General features: G+C 43.1%; 1 long non-coding RNA gene across 1 annotated transcript in view; it reads right to left on the bottom strand.

Annotated features, from left to right (window-relative positions):
- The window catches only part of LOC143414444 (uncharacterized), a 36,467-nt gene that overhangs the window by 5,308 nt on the left and 6,671 nt on the right, over window positions 1-24,488 (bottom strand). The gene's annotated exons all lie outside the window — the stretch shown is intronic.

Below are 24,488 nucleotides of genomic sequence, written 5' to 3'. Positions count from 1 at the left end.
ATCACTCTTTATCCGGTCTTTAAGTCTGACGTCACTAGCCGGGTTCAAACTCCGCTGCAGGTCCATGAATCAGACGATCACTGTGGCATCACTGAGAGTTGAAAAACTATATAAAGTCTTTCATCCGTAATAAAATGATCAGCGTTCTTAATGATTGGCAAAGTGTGTTTCTGGAATATTGTGTTTTTGTTGCTGCAAGTGGTATTTATGCAATTTTTGCAAAGCTATATGTGGAAGTAAACCGTGACCTAGGACAAGCTGATGGCTTAAGATGTAAGTACAACTCCTCCAGTTTCATATGGAAAAAAAGATTATTGCGCTAGCTTACGTGATTGCAGTTCTACAGGGATTTAAATATAGTTACACAAAATGGAGCGTGCCCGCTCCGATCGGCTTTAAAGGGTTAAAGAAAACAAAAATATTAAAATCATGATGAACATTTGGAGTGGTGATTCTATAACTTTGTGTATATAATTTGGCATTTTTTACTGATGTAGGCAAAAAATGAATACATGATATAATTTCATTCAGTTCAAAGGTTTATTTGCAAGACGCACAAACAGACACAATAGAAAGTTACAAATGTATTGTGCACAGTGTTGGGAAGGTTACTTTTAAAATGTATTCCATTACAGAATACATGCCCCAAAATGTATTCTGTAACGTATTCCGTTACGCTACTCAATGATAGTAACGTATTCTGAATACTTTGGATTACTTAATATATTATCATGCTTTTTACAACAACGTGAATGTACTATTGCTGTGTGATTTATTACTATTACTGAAGGTCTGCGGCTCCGAACCGTAGTAAAGGGACCTCTGACTAATACGGCGGGGTCCGTGTTGGGCTTTTAGCCGAAAAATAGCTTTACTTTGTTGTGTGGGTCAACTTTTCTTGAGAGAGACAGAGAGAGAGGCGTTGAAAGGCTGCTCCAATGGAACTTATTGTTTTCGGAGGAAAACACGAACGGTGTACAGTCTAGGGCTGGGCGATATGACCCAAAATTCATATCTCGATATTTTTTAGCTGGATGGCGATATAAGATATATATCTCGATTTTTTTTTTTAAAGCCATAAGTTAAGAACAAAAAGAGAGTTCTGAGTCACACTGTGTCCCAGATGTCACACGGGCACTTTTATTTACATACAGCGTAGATGTACATGAAGAAATTACTCAAAAATAAATTATCAGCATTTATTAAATAATCATGGTCCATAAATAAAAGAAAACAATGTTGTTTTTGTGCATAACAAAAAGCTCACAATTGTGCAGTCAAAATGTAAACTAATAGACGCTGAGCATAATAACAAAGAGACAGATTTCAAAGCTGCACCACGTCTCTGAACAGGTGCCATTTGTGGTCCTTATACACACACAGTACATATCACTCCGCGAGGCTCCTCCCCGGTAGCTGTAATCCTCCGACAATCCATCAAGCGGTGCAGCTCCGTAGCTTAGCAAAGTCATATTAAAACATTTTTTGACAGATTGCTGAGCGCTGTGTACCACATAAAATCGGTTCGCGGTCAGTAAGCACAACCAGAATTCATACATAAGGTGCACTGTCGATTTTTGAGAAAATGAAAGGATTTTAGGCCTAACGACATGCAGCCTTTCATGGCTGCATGTCGTTAGCGCGGTTAGCTCGCTAACACGTTGACGCCATCCAGCCCCACGCACGGTAACTCGCTAACGGAGATTTTCCGCTTTCATCTTGTCATTGCCTGCAGGTGAAGCTATGGGGGAGGCGGAGTTGTGTTCAGTGAAGGAGAGGCGAGGCCGAGTAACGTTGCGTAGAGACAAAAGTGGACGAAAGAAAGGCAAACCTGCGGCTCCACAAGTATAATTATAACGTAACATAGACTACATCGATATAAACGATATTGTCACATCTTATATCTCGTATGAAAATATATCGATATTTTTTAAAAACTCGATATATCGCCCAGCCCTAGTACAGTCGAGTCTTAATAGCTTACTTACAACTGGGCTCGTCAGGCACTCTTCTTGGCTGCAGTGGTTATTATTATATTTACATGCTTCCAGCTCCCATTTTTGCTCGATGACAACTCGTACCTTTCCACTCCCCTTTTTCTCCCTCCTCGCGCTCACAGACCCATAACGTGTATGGCAGTCCATTCTCCCTGCAGCACGGACTACACTGCCCATGATGCTACATTCTTTAGAGCTATACCTGTAGCATTCTGCCTATTAGCTTAGCACAACAACAACAACGAAAAGGCGCTCTCTCACCCAGGAAACACACAGTCGCAGAGAGAAAGAACGTCGCCCTGTAACCATGGCAACCGTAACGCTGCAGCCTGGAACAACAGAACAGCTGTCAAGCAAAACCAAACAGTCCTGACCCGCCACAATATGAAACAGGAAAGTACCGCAGTGTAATCCATTTATTTCAACAAAGTAACTGTATTCTGAATACCACCTTTTTAAACGGTAACTGTAACAGAATCCAGTTACTCATATTTTGTATTTTAAATATGTAACGGCGGTACATGTATTCCGTTACTCCCCAACACTGATTGTGCATGAAAATTAATTCAGACGTGGTGCAGATGTGTGTCACAAGTTAATCTGGCTATAGGCTATGGCACTTGGCCAGAGGGGGTGCTAGTTGACTCGAATCTAGTGGTGTGTGATACTGCATATTTTGGTATAGACCCGATACCAAGTAAATACAGGCCAGTATCGCAAATATTGATACCAATACTTTTCAATAAATAAGGTGGATGCGCCATTTAATTGCTAAATCGCAATTAATTTTCATGACCTTAAGTGTTTTTTGTGATGTTTCCTTTTTTTATTATTAAATAGTGAAAACTAGTGGTGCAACGGATCACAGTTGATCCATAACCCGAACCGAGCTCACTCCACGGTTCAGCATGCACGTGATCTGAAGATTCGAAAAAAAAGTATGTGTATGGTAGTCAGTCTGTCAAGTGGTAGTTATGGCCAGCGCTAGTGGTCCAAGTGAGGAGCAGAGGAGTTTGCGGTATTTTTTCAGCCCTTTGCGGCCCAATTCGACCGGGCTAAAGCTATTACAAAAGATATTGGGGTGTTTAGCTGCAGACATGAGGCCGTAATCCATTCTGCAAAACAAGGGGTTTAGACTAAGATGAACGTGCTTGAGCCATGCTATGATATCCCATTGCGCATCCACTTCAGTGATAAAATTGTTCCAAGCATGTAAGAGCACAAGTTTAACATTATGGCTGAACTGTCCCAGGCTTCTTCTGTTGCCCAAACTACAAATGGGTGGACCACCAGGGCAACGGAAAGCTACATGACCGCTCATTATATCACAGCAGAGTAGTAGACATAAAGCCCTGTACTTCCCTATATTGCACCTTAATTTGTTTTTATATAAGTGCGTGGAATGAGTCTTGAGTTGAATGCTTTTTAATAGGCAAATAAATACCTAAATAAGTAAATGGTGAGTCAGATTTGTCGTTTTTTTCTTTTTTTGCTGATCCGAAAATTGATCCGATCCATGACTTAAAACCGTGATCGGATCTGAACAGTGAGATTTTTGATCCGTTGCACCACTAGTGACAACCCAGGACATAATAAGGACAAAGTGTATAATTAAAAAGAAATTGCTTTATTAGTGTGGCTGGTCTGTAATGCTGTTGCAGGTGAAATGGACTCACCAGCACCACAGTTCTTCAGCTGAGACACCTGAGTTAGAAAACACAAACACTGCAGTTGTCTTTACTCGCGAGCAGAGATGGGCAGTAATGCGTTACTTGTAACTGGACCCTCTACAATTCGTATACCGCCACAACAGGTCCACCGGTGATGCCATAGCCCTGACACTACATACTGCCCTGTCACACCTGGAGAAGAGAGACACGTATGTGAGTCTGTGAAGGTTCTCAGTCATCCAGGTCATCGTAGTCAAAGGAGCTTGCAAAGAAAAGCGTCTGGACTTCTTTAAGTTGCTTGAAGATGTTTCACCTCTCATCCGAGAAGCTTCTTCAGTTCTAAGGTCAAATGGTGGAGAGTCCCAGATATAAACCTAGTGGGAGTGACCCCCCACAGAGGGACAAAAGGACCCCCTGATGATCCTCTAATCGCCTGAGCCAAGGTGGGAAACTGGGCGTGGGTCCCAATCAGCCAGAGTTTTGGGTGTGTTCATTGTGAAACCTGGCCCCACCTCAGCGGGCCCAACACTCTAAAGGAAAAGAAAGACAACGCAGGAAATTTCACACCTTGCTTTCAAAAACACACACTCCTCATCCTGAACCTACACAACCCAGAGAAGAAAACACACCTGATGCCAGTCAGGAGAAATGGGTTAAGAACTTTTCAGACAGGATTCTCACTGAAACTCAAAAGAGAGTATTAGCCAAAGGACTCAATTTTGCCATTTCTCCACAACAGTTGCCCATAGTGAACCTCATCACAGCCACAGAATCTGCCATACGGATTAATAAATTATCACAGACAGAAGCAGAGCAAATCAGGATGAAAGTCTCAGCCACGCTCTCCAGTGCCAAAGTCCCTCCATCCAACCTCACAATACAGGAAAAGAAGGCCGTCGCTTCCCTGAGCAAAGACCACAACATCACTGTTTTACCAGCTGATAAGGGAAGATGCACCGTGGTCCTAAACACTACAGATTACCATACAAAGATCACTACTCTCCTCAGTGACAACAATACCTACGAAGCCCTAAAGCGAGACCCCACAAGCAGCTACAAAAAGAAAGTTATAGCTTGCCTTCAAGACTTTGAAAAGGACAAAATTATTGACCGCCTTACATATCACCGCCTTTACCCAGGGGATGCCATACCCTGCATCTATGGACTTCCTAAGATCCACAAGGAAGCTGTCCCACTCAGACCCATAGTCATCATCATCATTTATTTATTTATATAGCACTTTAAAAACACACCTGGTAGACCAAAGTGCTGTACAATACTAATATGCACATAGTAATAAAACCAGACATAGCAATAAAGTTAAAAAACAATAAAAAAAATAAAATAAAATAAAATAAAAATGTCAGTTACCCACAGAGTTAAAAGCCAGGGAATAAAAATAGGTTTTTAATAAAGACTTAAAAACGGGCACTGATGTAGCCTGTCTAATATGGAGAGGAAGGTTATTCCAAAGCATCGGCGCGGCAACAGAGAACGCTCGGTCTCCTCTAAGTTTCAGCCGTGACTTTGGGACCGAAAGTAGCAACTGCTCAGCTGACCGAAGGGAACGAGTGGGGACGTGGGGCTTCAACAAATCAGACAAATAAACAGGTGCCAGACCATTTAGAGATTTAAAAGCCAATAAAAGGACTTTAAAACGGATCCTGAATTCAATTGGAAGCCAGTGTAAAGAGGCCAAAATCGGAGTGATGTGATCAAATTTTCTTCTACCAGTTAAAAATCGTGCCGCAGCATTTTGCACTAATTGCAGGCGTGACAAAGTGCCCTGCCCAACCCCTGTTAAAAGAGAATTACAATAATCTAAACGTGAGGTAATAAAGGCATGAATAACGCTTTCCAAGTCACGCTTGGAAAGAAAGGGCTTAACCTTTGGATAAACGTCTGACGTGATAAAATGCTGATTTTACCACCCCGTTTACATGGTCATCAAAGGTGAGTGCAGAATCAATTTTAACTCCAAGATTTGTGATCGAACTCTTTAGTTGGGAAGTCAAAGCTGCAAGATCAACATCCAGAGTATGAGAAGAGCGATTTGGGCCAAATAAAATTGCTTCTGTCTTCCGATCATTAAAATTTAAAAAGTTTTTTGCCATCCATGCTTTGACATCAGTAAGGCAGTCAAGCAGAGGTCCAGTTGGGAGACTATCAGAATGACTAAAAGGTAAGTAGAGCTGGCAGTCATCTGCGTATAGATGGAATGGCACTTTATGCTTTCGGAAAATCGCGCCAAGAGGCAAGAGGTACAATGAAAACAATAACGGCCCAAGAATAGATCCCTGTGGAACACCCCAAAGCAGAGGGGCCACAGAGGATGAAGCCGACCCCAACTTAACACAAAATGTCCCATTTAAAAGATAGGACTTTAACCACAAAAGTGCCGAACCAGTAATTCCCACACAGTGCTGTAAGCGGGAGATCAGCAAATCGTGATCCACAGTGTCAAATGCAGCTGTCATGTCCAACAAGACCAGCACTGCATATTTACCACGGTCTGTCGCTATCAGGATGTCATTCATAACTTTTACGAGGGCTGTCTCCGTGCTGTGGAATGGCTTAAAGCCGGACTGAAAGATTTCTGACAATTTAGAGTCATTCAAGTAGTCCATCAACTGAGTATAAACAATCCTTTCCAGAATCTTACTAAGAAAGGGAAGCTTAGAGATGGGTCTAAAATTTGATATGACTGAACTGTCTAAGCCTGGTTTCTTAAGTAAAGGATGTATGACTGCATGCTTAAATTCCCTAGGTACTTGACCAGACAAAAGACTAGTATTAATAATGTTCAGAATATGTGGTCCGATGATAGGAAATACCTTTTTAAGAAAACGGGGAGGAACAACGTCATTTGGAGAGCCACACGGTTTAGCATTCAACACAAGTTTCTCTAAATCAGATAAAACAATTGGTAGAAAAGCAGAGAACAGACTTGAGCAAGAACCATGCATGGCTGGGTCAGCAATAGGTAGAGTCGGAGGTCTCAAACTAGCAACCTTTTCCACAAAATAATTAAGAAACTTATTGCACATAACCGCAGAAGAGTGCAAAAGAATATAGCCTTCCGGATTAAGTACAGAATTTATAGTGTTATATAGAACACGAGGGTTATGCGAGCTGGCAGCAATAAGTTGAGAAAAATAGGAGTGCTTGGCAGCCTTTACTGCTCTCTGATAGACTTTCCAGCTAGTCTTAAGAGCTTCCATAGAGATGCACAGCCTATCTTTTTTCCACAGTCTTTCACATCTTCTACATTCTTTTCTAGCGGCTCTGGTAAAATCAGTTAGCCAAGGACTAGCCTTTGGCTTGCATTGTCTGAATATAAAAGGAGCGACAGCGTCGAGGACAGATTTACAAGCAGAATCCAAACCTGAAACTAATCCATCTGAGATGGACAACTCAGGAGGATAAGAAATAAATTGGTCAAACAATATGGAAAACCGCTTGGCAGTATCTGAGCCAAAAGCACGATAACATCGAGCAGGTACAGCACGCTTAAGAACAGGATTAAAAAGAACAATATCACATAAAATAGGCATATGGTCAGAGAACACCGCATCCTCGACAAGTACGTTTTGGACAGATAAACCATGTGATAAAACCAAGTCCAGTGTGTGACCACGTTCTTGAGTGGCACCTTTAACAGACTGAATAAAGTTAAAAGAGTTCACTAAGTCCAGAAAGTTCTTAGCCAGGGGCTTCCCCGGGCAGCAGACGTGTATATTAAAATCACCAAGTAAAAGGATCTGGTCATACCGTGATGCACAGTCAGCAAGAAACTCTGAGAACTCGGATAAAAACTCCTTGTTATATTTTGGGGGCCGATAAACAATCGCACACAACAGCGAAGACGAGTGGCCCAGTTCACACAAACAGAGTTCAAAACTGGTGTGGCGTGTTGATGGGGATAGCTGCTTAAAGTCAAGATGTGCCTTAAAAACAACAGCTAGCCCTCCTCCGTGACCAGAAACTCTCGGAACACTAAAAAAGGCACAGCCAGCCGGCAGTAATTCAGAAAAGGCACTTAACTCACCGGGTGGAATCCAAGTTTCAGTCAAGCAAAGAAAATCCAGTGCATGGGAAGCGAAAAATTCCTTCAAAATGAATGTCTTATTTGCCACCGATCTGGCGTTAATTAATCCCAACCTGAGAGGAATTGGCTCGGGAGCTTCCGAGGCAGCAACAACCAGATTCACAGGTCGGAGGTTTGTTTGGTCCACTCCACGCCAACGCAGATGTCGGAGAGGAGAGGGTTTTGCAGAACCCTTCTCGAGAGATCCCACAACAGGAACCAAGCAGGAGTCCACCGGGTCCAAAGCACGCAACGGCACCAAGAGTCGCGGGCAGGATCGACAAATTGAGCGAAGCTCATGAGGAAAACAAGAGATCCTGAGTCTCAGTTTGACAAGGAGACCTCCACGGTTACCTCGTCTCCTGCGTCGCTTCCGCACATCCAGTGGCAATGGTAAGGAGCGCCAGTGAGGTGGTGTTACTTCCAAATCGGGAGGCAGAAAGCCTTGGTTGTCATTTCCAAACCGAGCTAAAGCTTGGGTAGATAAGCCTATTTCCAATAATGTCTGGCGATCATAAAACAATGCAGGGCTGACATGTTGCACAAAATTGACTAAAAACAATAAAATAAAACAAATAGAAGAGAGCGATAGACGGCATGCCAAACACACAGGCGCCATCTTGGTATGTGTCATCCATGCCATGTCACAGTTAACATGGTGCCTACTAGTCAGTAGCATAAACTCAGCCACTTATAACATTGCTAAACACCTTGCTACCATCCTTGCTCCTCTCGTGGGGAACACCCCACACCACATCAAGAACTCCACCGACTTCACCGACAAGGTCCAGAAACTTACCCTGGATCCAGATGAAACCATGGTGTCCTTTGATGTAGTCTCTCTCTTCACTTGCATATCCACCACGGAGGCCGTGGAGGACAGGACCAACTTCACACCCGATCAGATCTGCACACTGTTAGACCTCTGCCACACCACTACATATTTCAAGTACAACGAAGGCTTTTACAGACAAAAACATGGCTGTGCCATGGGCTCCCCCGTGTCACCTATTGTAGCCAACCTTTACATGGAGGAAGTGGAAAGAAAGGCTCTTGGCTCTTTCAAAGGAAGAGTACCCAGCCACTGGTACAGATATGTGGACGACACCTGGGTCAAAATCAAGACACAAGAAGTGGAATCCTTCACTGCGCACATCAACGCTGTGGATAAAAACATCAAGTTCACCAGGGAAGACACAAAGGACAACTGTCTGCCTTTCCTGGGCTGCGCTGTGCACATTGAAGAGAACGGCAAACTCAACATCGAAGTTTACCGGAAGCCCACACACACGGACCAGTACCTCCTCTTTGACTCCCATCACCCTTTGGAACACAAACTTGGAGTAATCAGGACTAGGGCTGGGCGATATATCGAGTTTTTTAAAAATATCGATATATTTTCATACGAGATATAAGATGTGACAATATCGTTTATATCGATATAGTCTATGTTATGTTATGATTATACTTGTGGAGCCGCAGGTTTGCCTCTCTTTCGTCCACTTTTGTCTCTACGCAACGTTACTCGGCCTCGCCTCTCCTTCACTGAACACAACTCCGCCTCCCCCATAGTTTCACCTGCAGGCAATGACAAGATGAAAGCGGAAAATCTCCGTTAGCGAGTTACCGTGCGTGGGGCTGGATGGCGTCAACGGGTTAGCGTGCTAACCGCGCTAACGACATGCAGCCAGGAGGGGCTGCACGGCCTAAAATCCTTTCATTTTCTCAAAAATCGACAGTGCGCCTTATGTATGAATTCTGGATGTGCTTACTGACCGCGAACCGAATTTATGTGGTACACAGCGCTCAGCAATCTGTCAAAAAATGTTTTAATATGACTTTGCTAAGCTACGGAGCTGCACCGCTTGATGGATTGTCGGAGGATTACGGCTACCGAGGAGGAGCCTCGCGGAGTGATACGTACTGTGTGTGTATAAGGACCACAAATGGCACCTGTTCAGAGACGTGGTGCAGCTGTGAAATCTGTCTCTTTGTTATTATGCTCAGCGTCTATTAGTTTACATTTTGACTGCACAATTGTGAGCTTTTTGTTATGCACAAAAACAACATTGTTTTCTTTTATTTATGGACCATGATTATTTAATAAATGCTGATAATTTATTTTTGAGTAATTTCTTCATGTACATCTACGCTGTATGTAAATAAAAGTGCCCGTGTGACATCTGGGACACAGTGTGACTAAGAACTCTCTTTTTGTTCTTAACTTATGGCTTTAAAAAAAAAATCGAGATATATATCTTATATCGCCATCCAGCTAAAAAATATCGAGATATGAATTTTGGGTCATATCGCCCAGCCCTAATCAGGACCCTACACCACCGGGCAGAACGTGTTCCCTCTAAGCCTGAAGGGAAAAAGAAGGAACACACACATGTAAAGGAAGCACTCAAAACGTGCGGCTATCCTAAATGGGCGTTCTTAAAGTCAGCAAAGAGGCACAGAAAAGAAGACCAGACACCAGCGAGGAAGGATAAGAAGGACAGACGCAACAACATTGTCATCCCCTATGTAGCCGGTGTATCAGAGAAACTCAGGAGAGTTTTCTCCAAGCATGACATCCCAGTGTATTTCAGACCCAGCAACACACTCAGACAGAAACTGGTTCACCCGAAAGACAAAACGCCAAAACACAAACTTAACAATGTGGTGTATGCTGTACAGTGCAGCGAGGAATGCTCAGACCTCTACATTGGAGAGCCCAAACAGCCACTTCACAAGCGCATGGCACAACACAGAAGAGCCACCTCCACAGGACAAGACTCAGCAGTCCATCTGCATCTTAAGGATAAAGGACACTCTTTCGAGGATGCCAATGTTCACATTTTGGACAGAGGACAGATGGTTTGAAAGAGGAGTGAAAGAAGCCATCTATGTCCACTGTGAGCGACCATCTTTGAACAGAGGCGGGGGTTTACGACACCAACTCTCTGCCATCTATAATCCAGTTTTGAGATCCCTTCCCAGACGCCTTAACGCCAACTCACATCCTGGGCCATCTGACCTCAGGAATTCGCATGATAAGGTGGGGCCAGGTTTCACAATGAACACACCCGAAACTCTGGCTGATTGGGACCCAAACCCAGTTTCCCACCTTGGCTCAGGCGATTAGAGGATCATCAGGGGTCCTTTTGTCCCTCTGTGGGGGGTCACTCCCACTAGGTTTATATCTGGGACTCTCCACCATTTGACCTTAGAACTGAAGAAGCTTCTCGGATGAGAGGTGAAACATCTTCAAGCAACTTAAAGAAGTCCAGACGCTTTTCTTTGCAAGCTCCTTTGACGACACGTATGTGAGAATGCTGTTTGTAGACTACAGCTCAGCATTCAATACCATCGTTCCCTCGAAGCTGGACAGGAAACTGCAGGATCTAGGACTGAGCAGCTCCCTCTGCAGCTGGATCCTTAGCTTCCTGTCTGACAGACGCCAAGTGGTCAGGCTGGGCAGCATCACCTCATCCCCCATCACACTGAACACTGGTGCTCCACAGGGGTGTGTACTGAGCCCTCTCCTGTACTCACTCTACACCTACGACTGCACAGCCACTAACAACTCCAACATTATTGTGAAGTTTGCGAATGACACTACAGTGGTGGGTCTTATCACCAATGGTGATGAGACGGCCTACAGGGAGGAGGTCAGCGCCCTGACCCACTGGTGTCAAGACAACCATCTCACCCTCAACGTCGCAAAGACAAAGGAGTTGATAGTGGACTTCCGGAGGTGCAGAGAAGTACACACCCCCATCACCATCAACGGCGCTGCTGTGGAGAGAGTGAGCAGCTTCCGGTTCCTTGGTGTACATCTGGCTGAGGATCTTACGTGGTCAGTACACACAAACAAGACAGTGAAGAAGGCGCAGCAGCGCCTCTTCTTTCTCAGGAGACTGAAAAGATTTGGCATGAGCCCCCGCATCCTCAGGACCTTCTATCGCTGTGCCATTGAGAGCATCCTCACTGGATGCATCACCACCTGGTATGGCAACAGCACCGCTTACAACCGCAAAGCTCTCCAGCGAGTAGTGCGGTGCTCTGAACGGATAATTGGAGGTGAGCTTCCCTCCCTCCAGGACATCTACAGGAAGCGGTGCCTGAGGAAGGAGGGGAGGATCATCAAGGACTCCAGGCACCGCAGCCGTAAACTGTTCAGACTACTTCCCTCAGGAAGGAGGTTCTGCAGCATCCGGTCCCGTACCAGCAGACTGAGAGACAGCTTCTTCCACCAGGCCATCAGACTGCTGAACACGTCATAGACACCTCAGCTTCACTACTGGAACTTCAACATTATGCACTCCGTACTGTACAGTAATGCCACTGTTTTGCACAATATCCAACTACAAACCTCTGTATATTTTATATATTTAACTTTATTGCTTACTCTATTTAATTTGTAAAATATGTATACACACACACACACACACACGTAGAAAAACATATTTAGTATACACATCCAGTAATGCATATACTATTATATATTGTACATATATTTATTAGTCTCAGATGTAGCTATTCTTGTATTTTGCTTGTTTTATATGTTATTGTATCTTTGCACAACTCTGCTGCTTGTGAAGCTCGCACACAAGAATTTCACTCGCATGTACTGTACCAATGTACCTGCACATGTGATGTGACAATAATGTGCTGCTGCTACTACTGCACATTCACCCAATGTGTGTGTGTGTGTGTGTGTGTGTGTGTGTGTATATATATATATATATATATATATATATATATGGGGTGCAACGATACACAAAATTCACGGTTCGGTTCTTTGGTGTCACGGTTCGATATTTTGTCGATACAAAAAAATGTTCATGCCTTTTTAATTTGTCATTTATTAAAATTATAAATATATATTTTAACTCAAAAGTACAGTTTTTAAATTTAACCCTAACCCTTGTGCGTGTTTTTTATTTTGACAGCGAATGCGCACCTGCGGACCACTTATGTGCAGCCCTGGTTATTTAGCTCGTCATATTGCAGCCACAGAAATTATTTTGTCCATGAAACCATAAAGCTGCACTTTCTTTTTGCCTTATAGTCTGATTTGTCATAACTTCTCCGTTTTGTGGTAAGCTTTTCTTTGGCTGTCACTTCTTCACCCTGACCTGTCTTATTTGGCTCAGCAGAACTAAAATATATATCTGTCTGTGAAGGTTCTCAGTCAACCAGGTCATCGTAGTCAAATATAAATCCTGCTGCTTTTACACACGCACTCACATAAGCTCAGCGATTCTCTGCGCGATCAACCTCTCACATGTTTAAGCTTGCTGCGGGAGATTTCACTTGTCATGTTTGCATAGTAAGCTAACAATTAATAAGACGATGTCAGAGGAATTGGTGCACAAATTATCAACACTCACAGATCAGTGCTGTCGCTCTCTATACACAGTTCGCACGATTGCAAAGTGAAAGCAAAAAAACAAGCGCAAATTCAAAAGCGATTTCAATATGTCACATATTGACAGTGGCTCACCGATGCCAATGACATAATTACCCAGCTACATTTCTGAAAGAATGCAAAAGCTTTGACATATATTTTTCCTTCCTACAATAGCCCGACGGGCAGGGCAGAGATAGATTTTGGTAGCCCGACTGAAAAAATCGCTAGCTCCAGGACGTCGGGCTAGCGATATTGCAAGCCCTGTATCTGATTGAGGAATCACTCATCTTTGGAAAAGAGAGTTTATTACAGAGAAATGCCTCTTTCCAAAACAAAAGCTATACTATCCGCTTCTTCTGGGCTATATTCTCAGCAGCATAAGGAGAATCATGTGCTAACAGCTGTCTAAATGACTCGGCTAAAGTTAGTAGCATGCTTGCTTTTTTTGTCTTTGCACTAGGATGATGTCGGCGTAAATGTGCAGTCATATTCGTTGTGTTCCCACTAGTGCTTTCAGGTTAATCTCGTTGAAATGACCTTAACGCCACAACACGGCAAATCTCCGTTAACGAGCTACCGCCGATCGCCCCGTGCATGGGGCTAGACGGCCAACACGTTAACGAGCTAACTGCGCTAACACACTAGTTCCCACCCATGTAATTGAGCATTGCATGGCACATCCAACATACTGTTTTACTTTAGTCCATGACTCGCTTACCTTCAGGGTCATACGTCACATGAAAACCAAAATAATTCCAAACGCCAGATCTGAATGAGGGTGGGGGAGGTGCCCTGCGCTCTTCCTTCTGTCTATGCTGTCTGTGTGGAGCGCTCAGTGGATCTGCGCTCGACAGTGCAGCCTAGGCGGAGTAGTCGAACGCAGATTCACTGAGCGCTCCACACAGACAGCATCGTCAGAAGGAAAGTTGATAAAATAAATTACAAATGTTGTATTGTTCGATACATATGCGTAATATATATATATATATATATATATATATATATATATATATATATATATATATATATATATAATGTTCTTCCTCTACACCCCCCCCCCCCCCAATTTTTGCACATGTCGAGGAGCGTGTCAGGCTACATTTCACTGTGTGTTATACTTGTATAACTATGCATGTGACAAATAAAGAACCTTGAACCTTGAATAAAAGTGATTTGATTTTAATATTACTCTTATTATTCTTTCTGGGTCACAAAATAAACTATTAACATATTTTCAGGCGAGAATGTAGCTGTGTAAACATCAAATATCTGCTCAGTTTATCAAGACACCACATATTTTCAAAAGTGCTCCGACGTTTTCGGAGACGTCTGTTACCCACCAGCTCGATAGCTAACCGGGGTTCAAGGCTCACTAGAGCCGGTGAGAACAGCGGACTCCTGGCAAATCGTTTTTAAACCCACCGCAGTCTTTCGCTACTCAGGTTAAACATGATACATAAGTCACTTAGATAACTGTTATTAATGTTAATAACAGATAAATGTTATTGTTTGGCTTTTTTCAATATTTTATTTGTTCCTGAGTAAATCGGTTTGGCTGAGACTAAAGTTATAGTTTTTACACAGCTGAATAAACTTCAAGCAGACAACTGATTATCAGAATTGTGAGATGCTTGAGAATATACTCCGGTGTCCTGTTATATTTTAGATAGCAAGGAGTTTATTAAACTTCCCCGAAACAATCTGCAATGTCATTAAAATTTAATAAACTATCATTTTGTCTTTATTTTTAGTTAGCACATACCCTAAACACTTAAAGCTGTAAGCTAATGATAGTTATATAAGAGCAGATGCATGCTGGTGCAATAAGCTGTATGTTTTACGTCCAATGGATGATGATCTGATTAGTCAACTATATACAAAAATAATCGGTAACTAGTCGACTATCAAAATAATAGTTTGTGGCAGCTCTATCCGATACCAATACCGATTTCATAAATTTGGATATCTGCCGATACCGATATGAATCCGATATAGTGTATTCTATAATCAATAAAACTGATTTTTTTTTTTTTGTTAAATCTTGCTGCCAGAGTGGGAGTAGATTCAGCCGGATGGTTCCCCGGGCTCAGTCGGGCGAAGGGGGTAAGTGGTGGGGTGTGTTCAGAGCCCTGCATGAAAACAAGGACACTAACCATGGTGGACCAAGCTCAGGGGTCCGTTCTTCGTACCTCGCTAAGTAAGTTAGCTGGATTTGAATGTTGACGATTTCGCGTGATCTTGGATCGTTCGGTTCTCCGAAGCTCATCCAGGACTTGCTGTCATAGCAACAGATCCGTAAGCGTAAACCTGCTCGGGAGCAGGCTTACTTTATGTAAACAAGATTAGATTGCGGCCACTCAGGTATGTCCGCTTCATTTATACAAAAGCAACAGCGATATTTCTCCACTGTTTTACCATAAATAAATATTATCAATGTAACTAAAGATAATGCAGTATTTGATTCTTTTATTGATTTCATACAGATACATACAGGTCATTTCCTAAAAAAGGGAAATGTACTATTAATCATTCTATGTCATGTATTTGATTATTTCAGATGTAATTCATATTTTAGAGTAGTAATAGTAAATCACTTCGTGTAATCAAGATGAGAGACCACGGCTATAAAAGCGAAGGTGGATTTGAGAAGTCTGTCGCAGCCATGTCCTGTCCGTATACGCGAGCCACCCATTGTGGAAGGTGCAAGATTGATAAGGAGAGTTTCCAGAATTCAGCGTATATTGCGGGATAGACAGGATCCTTCAGCTCAGCGCGACAGTGTGCTCATAGAGAGATATCGATTTTCCCGTGAGGGTATTATTTACTTAACCAACTTGTTGACGAGGGGGTGCAGGACCACCACCTGTCTGTTTTTGCTCTGCCCTTTTCTTGGTTGCTGTTATAAACAAACAAATTATTTCAGGGTCTCTTTTCAAGAGGCTAAAAGCAATATAAGTGATAAATATTACCATTCTGTAGAATATTCTTATATTTCACTTTTACTTGTTCCCATGTTCTAGTTGGTCCTGTTGTGGCTCTAATGTGAAAGAGGGTATAACATAATATCCATCCATCCATCCATTTGCTTCCGCTTGTCCTTTTCAGGGTCGCGGGGGGCGCTGGAGCCTATCCCAGCTGTCATAGGGCGAGAGGCGGGGTACACCCTGGACAGGTCGCCAGTCTGTCGCAGGGCCAACACACAGGGACAGACAACCATTCGCACTCACATTCATTCGCACATTCACACCTAGTGACAATTTGGATTATCCAATTAACCTATCCCCACAAGCTGCATGTCTTTGGACGGTGGGAGGAAGCCGGAGTACCCGGAGAGAACCCACGCAAACACGGGGAGAACATGCAAACTCCACACAGAAAGACCCCGGCCTGATGTTGGAATTGAACTCAGGACCTTCTTGCTGTGCGGCAACAGTGCTAACCACCGTGCTGCAGAGGGTATAACGTAATATAATATAATAAATTTACCCTACCGCCTACTGGTGTTGGCCAGAGGGGCCGATGGCGCAATATGGCAGCCTCGCTTCTGTCAGTCTGCCCCAGGGCAGCTGTGGCTACTGCAGCTGCCTCCACCAGTGTGTGAATGTGAGAGTGAATGAATAGTGGCATTGTAAAGCGCTTTGGGTGCCTTGAAAAGCGCTATATAAATCCAATCCATTATTATTATTATTAAATTACTTACAAGTTTAATTTGTCAGCAACTTCCTGCCAGCCCTCTCTCCTTGCTTTTGCAGCCTTTGCAGCGTTCCCTTGCGTTTTAATTAAACACTGAAACTCCTGAAATGCCTCAATCAAGAGTTCTTGCACTGCTGACGAAAAATACTGAGCGCGCTCCTTCGACATTTTCGCCGACCAATCAAAGGGTTGCCGATCAATGTTTCTACTCTCGATGTGTAGCCCCTTTTAAGCCACCCGGCGATCTCACATTACTTCATCCAGCTATACTAATCGTCAACAACAGGTGTGTTCGGAGAACCGGAATAGTAAGCTCAAAGTTAGCGCGATGATTTGATCTTGGGTGTGTCATTTGATCTTGGATGTAGTAAGCGAGGTACGAAGAACGGGCCCCTGGTAAGATTTTTTTAGGTTGTAAGTATACACTCATGTGCAGTGTTGGGTAAGTTACTTTAAATTAGTAACTTAGTTAGATTACCAGTTACTTCTATCAAAAGTAACTCAGTTACTTCAAGTTACTCATTACTTTCAAAGTAACTAGTTACTAGGGAAAGTAACTTTGGTTTTACTCAGAATTCTCTTGTTAATGTGTTGCTTCTGTAACTGGATACCCAGCAAGATTACCAGTCTTCTAGCTTGCTTACTTGCCACAAGTGCACTGTGCCACCTACCAATAGAAAGGAAAAAATTCTGTGCATTTTTCTACGATAGAAATCCCACGCCTGGACCGTTGTTGACCGCCGCCATGATTCTAGCCTACGTCACAGCGTCATGTTTTTACATCCAACACAAAAACTGCAGTCGTGGTGCTTTCGATTGTATAAAACCAGAAATTCTGCCTTCCGAATACGAAGATGTAGGTAACACCAGACTCCAGAGGAGCTGCATACAGGGCTGGGCTGGGCTGGGACACTGGGACAGACCCGGGCATTTTGACTAGAGACCGTCATAAAGCCTTTGAATGAAAAGAAACGCTGATGTACACTGTTCTGATGGTATATATGCATAAATAGATATTTTAAATGAGAAAAAGAAAGAAAAGTATTTCTTTGTGCCCCCCTCTCCCTGTTAATGCCCTACCTGGCCCCCTGGCAACACTTTGCTAGACCCGCCCCTGCACAGTTACCAGCTGTCAGCTACATAAAAAAAAAGGATCCTGGTGTTATTTGTCTCTCAGAAACAGTTCATAACTTCCCTTCAACTCATTCATGTCACCTAAAAGGTAAACCTGTTTCTCCATCACCTGTTCAGCTCTGATGATCCAGTAAGGACATCTCCTGGTTTCATCTTCATGTTTCCCTCTCACCAGATAACCAAACCATATCATGACCAGCAGCTTTTTTGCAGCTGTGGCTCCAGCAAACATCAGCTGATACTAGAAATTAATATTAAATAAATTCTAACAATAGCTGATCAAGCTTAAACATGCTGCTGTTGTTTAGCGCGACCTCCGCTGGTTTCCTCTTTCGGCGCAAAGTGGGCGATAAACACACAAGAGAGAAAAGCCAATCAGCTGATCATTGATCAGTTTCATGATTGAAGTAGAAACAGGAGAGGGAGGGTGAGAGGATGAGAGGAAAAGAGGCAGCTGTGCAGCAAAGACACAGAAAAACTCCAGCTTTGTCTTTTTCATTGTAGCTGAAGTCCGGGACAAATCACGTCCCTTTTAAGCTCAATATGAAACGCGTAATATTTTCTCTGAATACGAGACGATTCCCTTTTTAGGGGATGGTTGGCAACTCTAATAATGAACTTTATCAGTAAAATCATAGCACCCACCCACGTATATAGAAACTCCGTCATGCTAGCTAGTACCCAGTACGAAAAAGTCAGAATAACGAAAATAAACTCCAACTAAACTTGGTTCATATCTGACCCAGAGAGACTGCAGGTCATAACTTCTTACCTGAAGTTCAGTTCACACTTGGACCAGCGGCCGCCTCGGGTCTCTTTTCCTTCTGCGTCCCCTTTCTCTCATCCACCTGCTGGCCTCCACCACTTGCTAATGTTACTGAATCTGTGGAAGCTCCGCGATAGCCACCACACGAAGTAACGAGTAACGACCCTATCTAAATCCCAGTAACGACTAACGTGTTCCTGATTTTGTCATAATAACTAGTTACCGTGCTCGTTACCACAATAATAACGTAGTTACTGTAACATGTTACTTAATAACACGTTAATTCCAACACTGGTCATGTGATATATTCATATTGCCCATGTCATTCATTCCTATTTGGGCTGTATTTACTGATACTGTATATGTCATTTCTTAATGTTCTGTTTGTTTTATCAGGGGAGAAGAATGATGTGGATGAGGACTTGGTCAACATGGCGATAGAAGATTCCCAGCCCTTCACTATTGTGGAGGACAGTGTGTTTAGAAAGCGTGTTAAAGCTTTGAACACTAACTATGTTTTCCCCACAAGGCAGGTGTGTATCTTAAAATATGAAGCATGTTTCCATTTTGCCCATATTTCCATATTAAGAGCAGCACTTTCTTTTGTTTAGGATTTGAACGCTATGGTGGTCCAAACATACAAAGATTCCAAACAAACAGAAAAACTGACTGTGGCAAAGACTTCTGCAGTTAGTTTGACATCTGATATGTGGACCTCCATTAACACAGAGGCTTACCTAGCTGTCACCTGCCATTTCATCGATTCTAACACTGCATTGCATTCTGTAGTGTTAGGAGCCTCATCTTTAGCAGCTTCTTCATCAGAAGCTTTTCAGCCTGTGACTCCAGGTATATGAGCACATTTTGATTTATTATGAGGCGATCGTGGCTCAAGAGTTGGCATTTCGTCTTGTAATCTTAAGGTTGCTGGTTCGAGCCCTGGCTTGGACAGTCTTGGTCATTGTGTCTTTGGGCAAGACACTTCACCCGTTGCCTACTGGTGGTGGTCAGAGGGAGGGCCTGGTGGCGCCAGTGTCTGGCAGCCTCGCCTCTGTCAGTGCGCCCCAGGCCATTTTTTTACCATTTTATTGTATTTAGTTACTTTCATTTATTTTTTCTTGCAACCGCTGCTTTGCCTGTGCCCCGTGAAAAGGTATTTTCAAAAGCAGGGGAAATCCTCTCAAAAAAGAGGAACCGTCTTAATCCCAGCACTGTGGAAAAGCTGCTATTTTTCAATTAAAAAAAACTTCTCCCTAGTGTCATAGGCACCAGTGTTGGTCAAGTTACTTGAAAAAAGTAATCAGTAACTAATTACTGATTACTTCCCCCAAAAAGTAATCCCATTACTTTACTGATTACTTATTTTCAAAAGTAATTAATTACTTAGTTACTTTTTAAAAACACGATTTACAACCTGAATAGGTGATAAAGCGATAGATCTTTCAGCCCAATTCTACTTTTTCTGCATAATCCATCATACAAAATGTAATCAAATGGAAAAGTCTCTTTTTAAAACTTGTTTTATTAGTTTTAATCTTTTAACTTTATGCATCAAGCAAAAATGTAATTATATGCAACATTCTCTGACTGGAAGAAATTTGTTTAACATTTAAACCTATTTTCTACACATTCCAGCACATAAAATAAAATATTTTTTGTGTTTACACTCAGTCTTTCAAATAGATGCAAGTAAAACACAGCAGAAAATAAATAAAGTCAAAGACTCAGCGGTCCTTTTGCTCTATTTTCACCTGTAAAGCAGGAGTAGGGTAGGCGGAGGGTTACCCTGGTGCAGGTGTGCAGTTGAAGAATCCGTGAGTTTCTCTGTGAGTTTCCCATTACATGGTAGCGCACTCGGTGCTTGTTTGGAAGTTTAGGGGTTTTTTCGCTGTAAAAAGAAGTTTTCTTCCCACGCACAATGGACACTAATGTTTCTGTCACTTTTTATGGAATCAAACTCAAAGGTCAGTACTTCCACGCTTTAAACGCTGCACGCTCATACTCTCTCCCACAATCGATATATTATCCATTGTTGATCTGCACACAGCTGTTGTCACTAACGGCGCACTCGCTTACGTCACTGTCGTGAGACATTCTCGCAAAAAAAAAAAAAAAAAATCACGGTTTTAGTAACGCAGTGTTCCTACGGGAAAGTAACGGTAATCTAATTACCGTTTTTGCAATAGTAATCCCTTACTTTACTCATTACTTGAAAAAAGTAATCAGATTACAGTAACGCGTTACTGCCCATCTCTGATAGGCACTGTTATAAAGTCACAAGAACATTCACATCACAACTCCCTATTTGTTTCCATTTCCAGCTGTGTTATACACAAACATTAATATAATATTAAATATAACTAATATTTAGAGTTTAGTTATTGATGTCATGAAAAAAAGTAATTTATTTATTCAACTTGAAGCTCCACACACTAGTTTGTGTCATTATCCAGATGTACATAAGCATGATTACCAGTGTTGGGACTAACGCGTTATTAAGTAACGTGTTACAGTAACTACGTTATTATTGTGGTAACGAGCACGGTAACTAGTTATTATGCCAAAACCAGGAACGCGTTACTCGTTACTGGGATTTAGATAGGGTCGTTACTCGTTACTTCTAGTGGTGGCATCGCGGAGCTTCCACAGATTCAGTAACATTAGCAAGTGGTGGAAGCCAGCAGGTGGATGAAGGAAAAGGGAGGCAAGAGGAGAGACCCGAAGCGGCCGCTGGTCCGAGAGTGTCAGGTGAACTGAACTTCAGGTAAGAAGTTATGACCTGCAGTCCATCTGGGTCAGATATAAACCAAGTTTAGGTGGAGTTTATTTTCGTTATGCTGACTTTTTCGTACTGGTGCTAGCTAGCATGACGGAGTTTCTATACAGCTGGGTGGTGCTATGTTACTGATGTTGAACTTTATTTTGTTCATAAGGTTAATTATTAGAGTTGCCAACCGTCCAGTAAAAAACAGAATCGTCTCGTATTCAGAGAAAATATTACGCGTTTCGTATTGAGGTGAAAAGGAACAGTTTGTCCCGGACTTCAGCTACAATGAAAAAGACACAAAGCTGGAGTTATTCTGTCGTTACGCTGCACAGCTGCCTCTTCTCCTCTCATCCTCTCACCCTCCCTCTCCTGTTTCTACTTCAATCATGAAACTGATCAATGATCAGCTGATCGGCTTTTCTCTCTTGTTTATTTATCGCCCACTTTGCGCCAGAAAGAGGAAACCAGCGGATGTCGTGCTAAACAACAGCAGCACGTTTAAGCTTGATCAGCTGTTGTTAGAATTTATTTAATATTAATTTCTAGTATCAGCTGATGTTTGCTGGAGCCACAGCTGTAAACCTGCTGGTCATGATATCGGTTTGGTTATGTGGTGAGAGGGAAACATGAAGATGAAACCAGGAGATGTCCTTACTGAATCATCAGAGCTGTGATGGAGAAACAGGTTTACCTTTTAGTTAACTGTTACGGTCGCTGACCTCTAGTGGCTCTCCCTCTGTAGAAGAGTTGTTTTTCTCCTTTTCTTGTGTTGCAGATCTGCCTCATGAGCCGCAGCTGAGGTGTGTTCCGGCTCGTCAGCCACGGCATATAGGCTGCCATCCTAAACTGCCACACCCCCTGCCATTTTCCCCATGTTGCCAGAGCTGTGAGCTGTAGAGTTTTGGGCAGCGGGCCTTTGTGTGTATGTGTGTGAGAACTTACCCTCTGTGAACTTTGGTTTTTCTTTCTTTTATTGTGAGCGAAGGTGTGCCCTTATTGTGATAATTAGTTTGTCATTGTGGAAGCAGGTAGGGGTTCTCTGCCATTTTTGTTTCACCTGTTTTCTCCTGGTTTGGTTAGACAGGGAGCTCAGCCATTGTATTTTGTTTTTGGTTAGTGAGTACTTGGTTTTGATTTCTAGCCAAAAGGGGGTGTTTTGTTTATTGTTTTGGCCTTGGAGACCCTGAAGAAAAGAGCTTCCCTGTGTTTTTGTACTGTAGTAGTTTTAGGCAATAAATCTTGTATACTGACATCTATTTCTCCAGTAGTTCATGTGTTCCCTTTCACTTTGTGTTACCCCTCACTCCAGTCGACACTCCGTTCATTAAGTGGGGCGTAACATAAGTGGGGGCTCGTCCAGGATTATTTGGGTTATGGCACAGTTTAGCCTGGGTGATTTTATAGCTAGGCCTGCATTGGACCAGCTTGATGCATGTCGGAAGGAGGATTTGTGTGCTGTTGCCGCGCATTATGACATCCTTGTGGCCAAGTCCATGAAGAAGAGCGAGTTAAAGACTCTTGTTGTCAGTGGGTTGGTTGGGCAAGGCGTGTTCCCCTTAGAGGTGGACTCGGGGGATGCCGCGTCGCTCCTCGAAACCTCTGGTCATCCTCAGGTTTGTGCTGAGGAGGGGGCGGGGACACCTACGGTGGTCAAACCAGGTGAGGGAAAGCCACCAACCTCTCTTCCACGGTTTGAGCCCTTCTCTGTCGAATCTAGTAATCCCAGTGTTAGTGCACGCGTAAAGGTACGTTTAGTTCGTCTTGAACTTGAGGCCAAAGAAAGGGAACGTAAGGATGAGCTTGAGTTCAAGTTAAAGTGTCGGGAGCTAGAAGCTGAGACATCTATTAGGTTGCGTCAACTGGAGTTGCAAGCTAACAAATTGTCTCCTGAGCCTTCTGCTCCACCTACAGTGAAGGATGAAGACAACAATAGCAATCCTTCAGATAATTCTCTCCCTGCTCCTGCACCTCCGGCATTTGATGTGGGCAAAAACATTGCCCTAGTTCCACCATTCAGGGAGACTGAGGTGGAGGCCTATTTTAATGCGTTTGAGCGCATTGCTATGGCGTTACATTGGCCCAAGGAGGTTTGGTCCCTTTTGCTTCAGTGCAAATTAATTGGTAAGGCACAGGAAGTATGCGCAGCTCTCACTATCGAGGACAGTCTTGTGTATGACAATGTCAAAAGCGCTATACTCAGAGCCTATGAGTTGGTGCCTGAAGCCTACAGGCAGCGTTTCAGGACCCTGAGGAAATCCGCTGCTCAAACATTCCTTGAGTTCGCAAGGGAAAAAGGGACACTATTTGATAGGTGGTGTCAAGCAAGCAAAGTGTCAGAGTTCAACGCATTGCGTGAACTGGTGTTGTTGGAGGAATTCAAAAACTGTGTTCCTGATCGTACAGTGCTGTACCTGAATGAACAAAAAGTGGCCACTTTGCAGGAGGCAGCTGTCCTGGCAGAAGAATTTGCTTTAACGCACAAAAGCGTGTTTGTGGGTAAATCCGAATCACACTATCGTGAACGACTGGAAAAGGACACAAAGCCTCAACAACATAGGGGTTCCTTGGGTTCCAAGTCTGATAGACAATGTTTCTACTGTCACAAAGTGGGGCATATAGTTTCTGAGTGTTTGGCTCTTAAACGTAAACAAGCGCCCCAGCAATTAAAACAAGCCAAAGGGGTTGGCCTAGTCAAGTCGCTGAGCTCCCCCCCCCCATGTGACCATGAGTGAACCTGATAAGTGTTTTAAACCCTTTATTTTCGATGGTTTTGTCTCCTTAACAGGGTTTCCTGGGGATCAAAAGCCCGTGAGAATACTGAGGGACACGGGGGGCTCGCAGTCATTTCTATTGGCCGACGTTTTGCCAGTCAGTGATGAGTCATCTTGTAACGCTAGTACAATAGTGCAAGGTATTGGGATGGCCTACATACCTGCACCATTACATTGTGTTCATGTGCAGTCGAGGTTAGCC

The sequence above is a fragment of the Maylandia zebra genome, linkage group LG3, assembly GCF_041146795.1.
Source record: "Maylandia zebra isolate NMK-2024a linkage group LG3, Mzebra_GT3a, whole genome shotgun sequence".
NCBI classification, from domain to species: Eukaryota; Metazoa; Chordata; class Actinopteri; order Cichliformes; family Cichlidae; genus Maylandia; species Maylandia zebra.
Note: the sequence above shows the minus strand (reverse complement) of the source record. Positions and strands in the feature narration are given on the sequence as shown.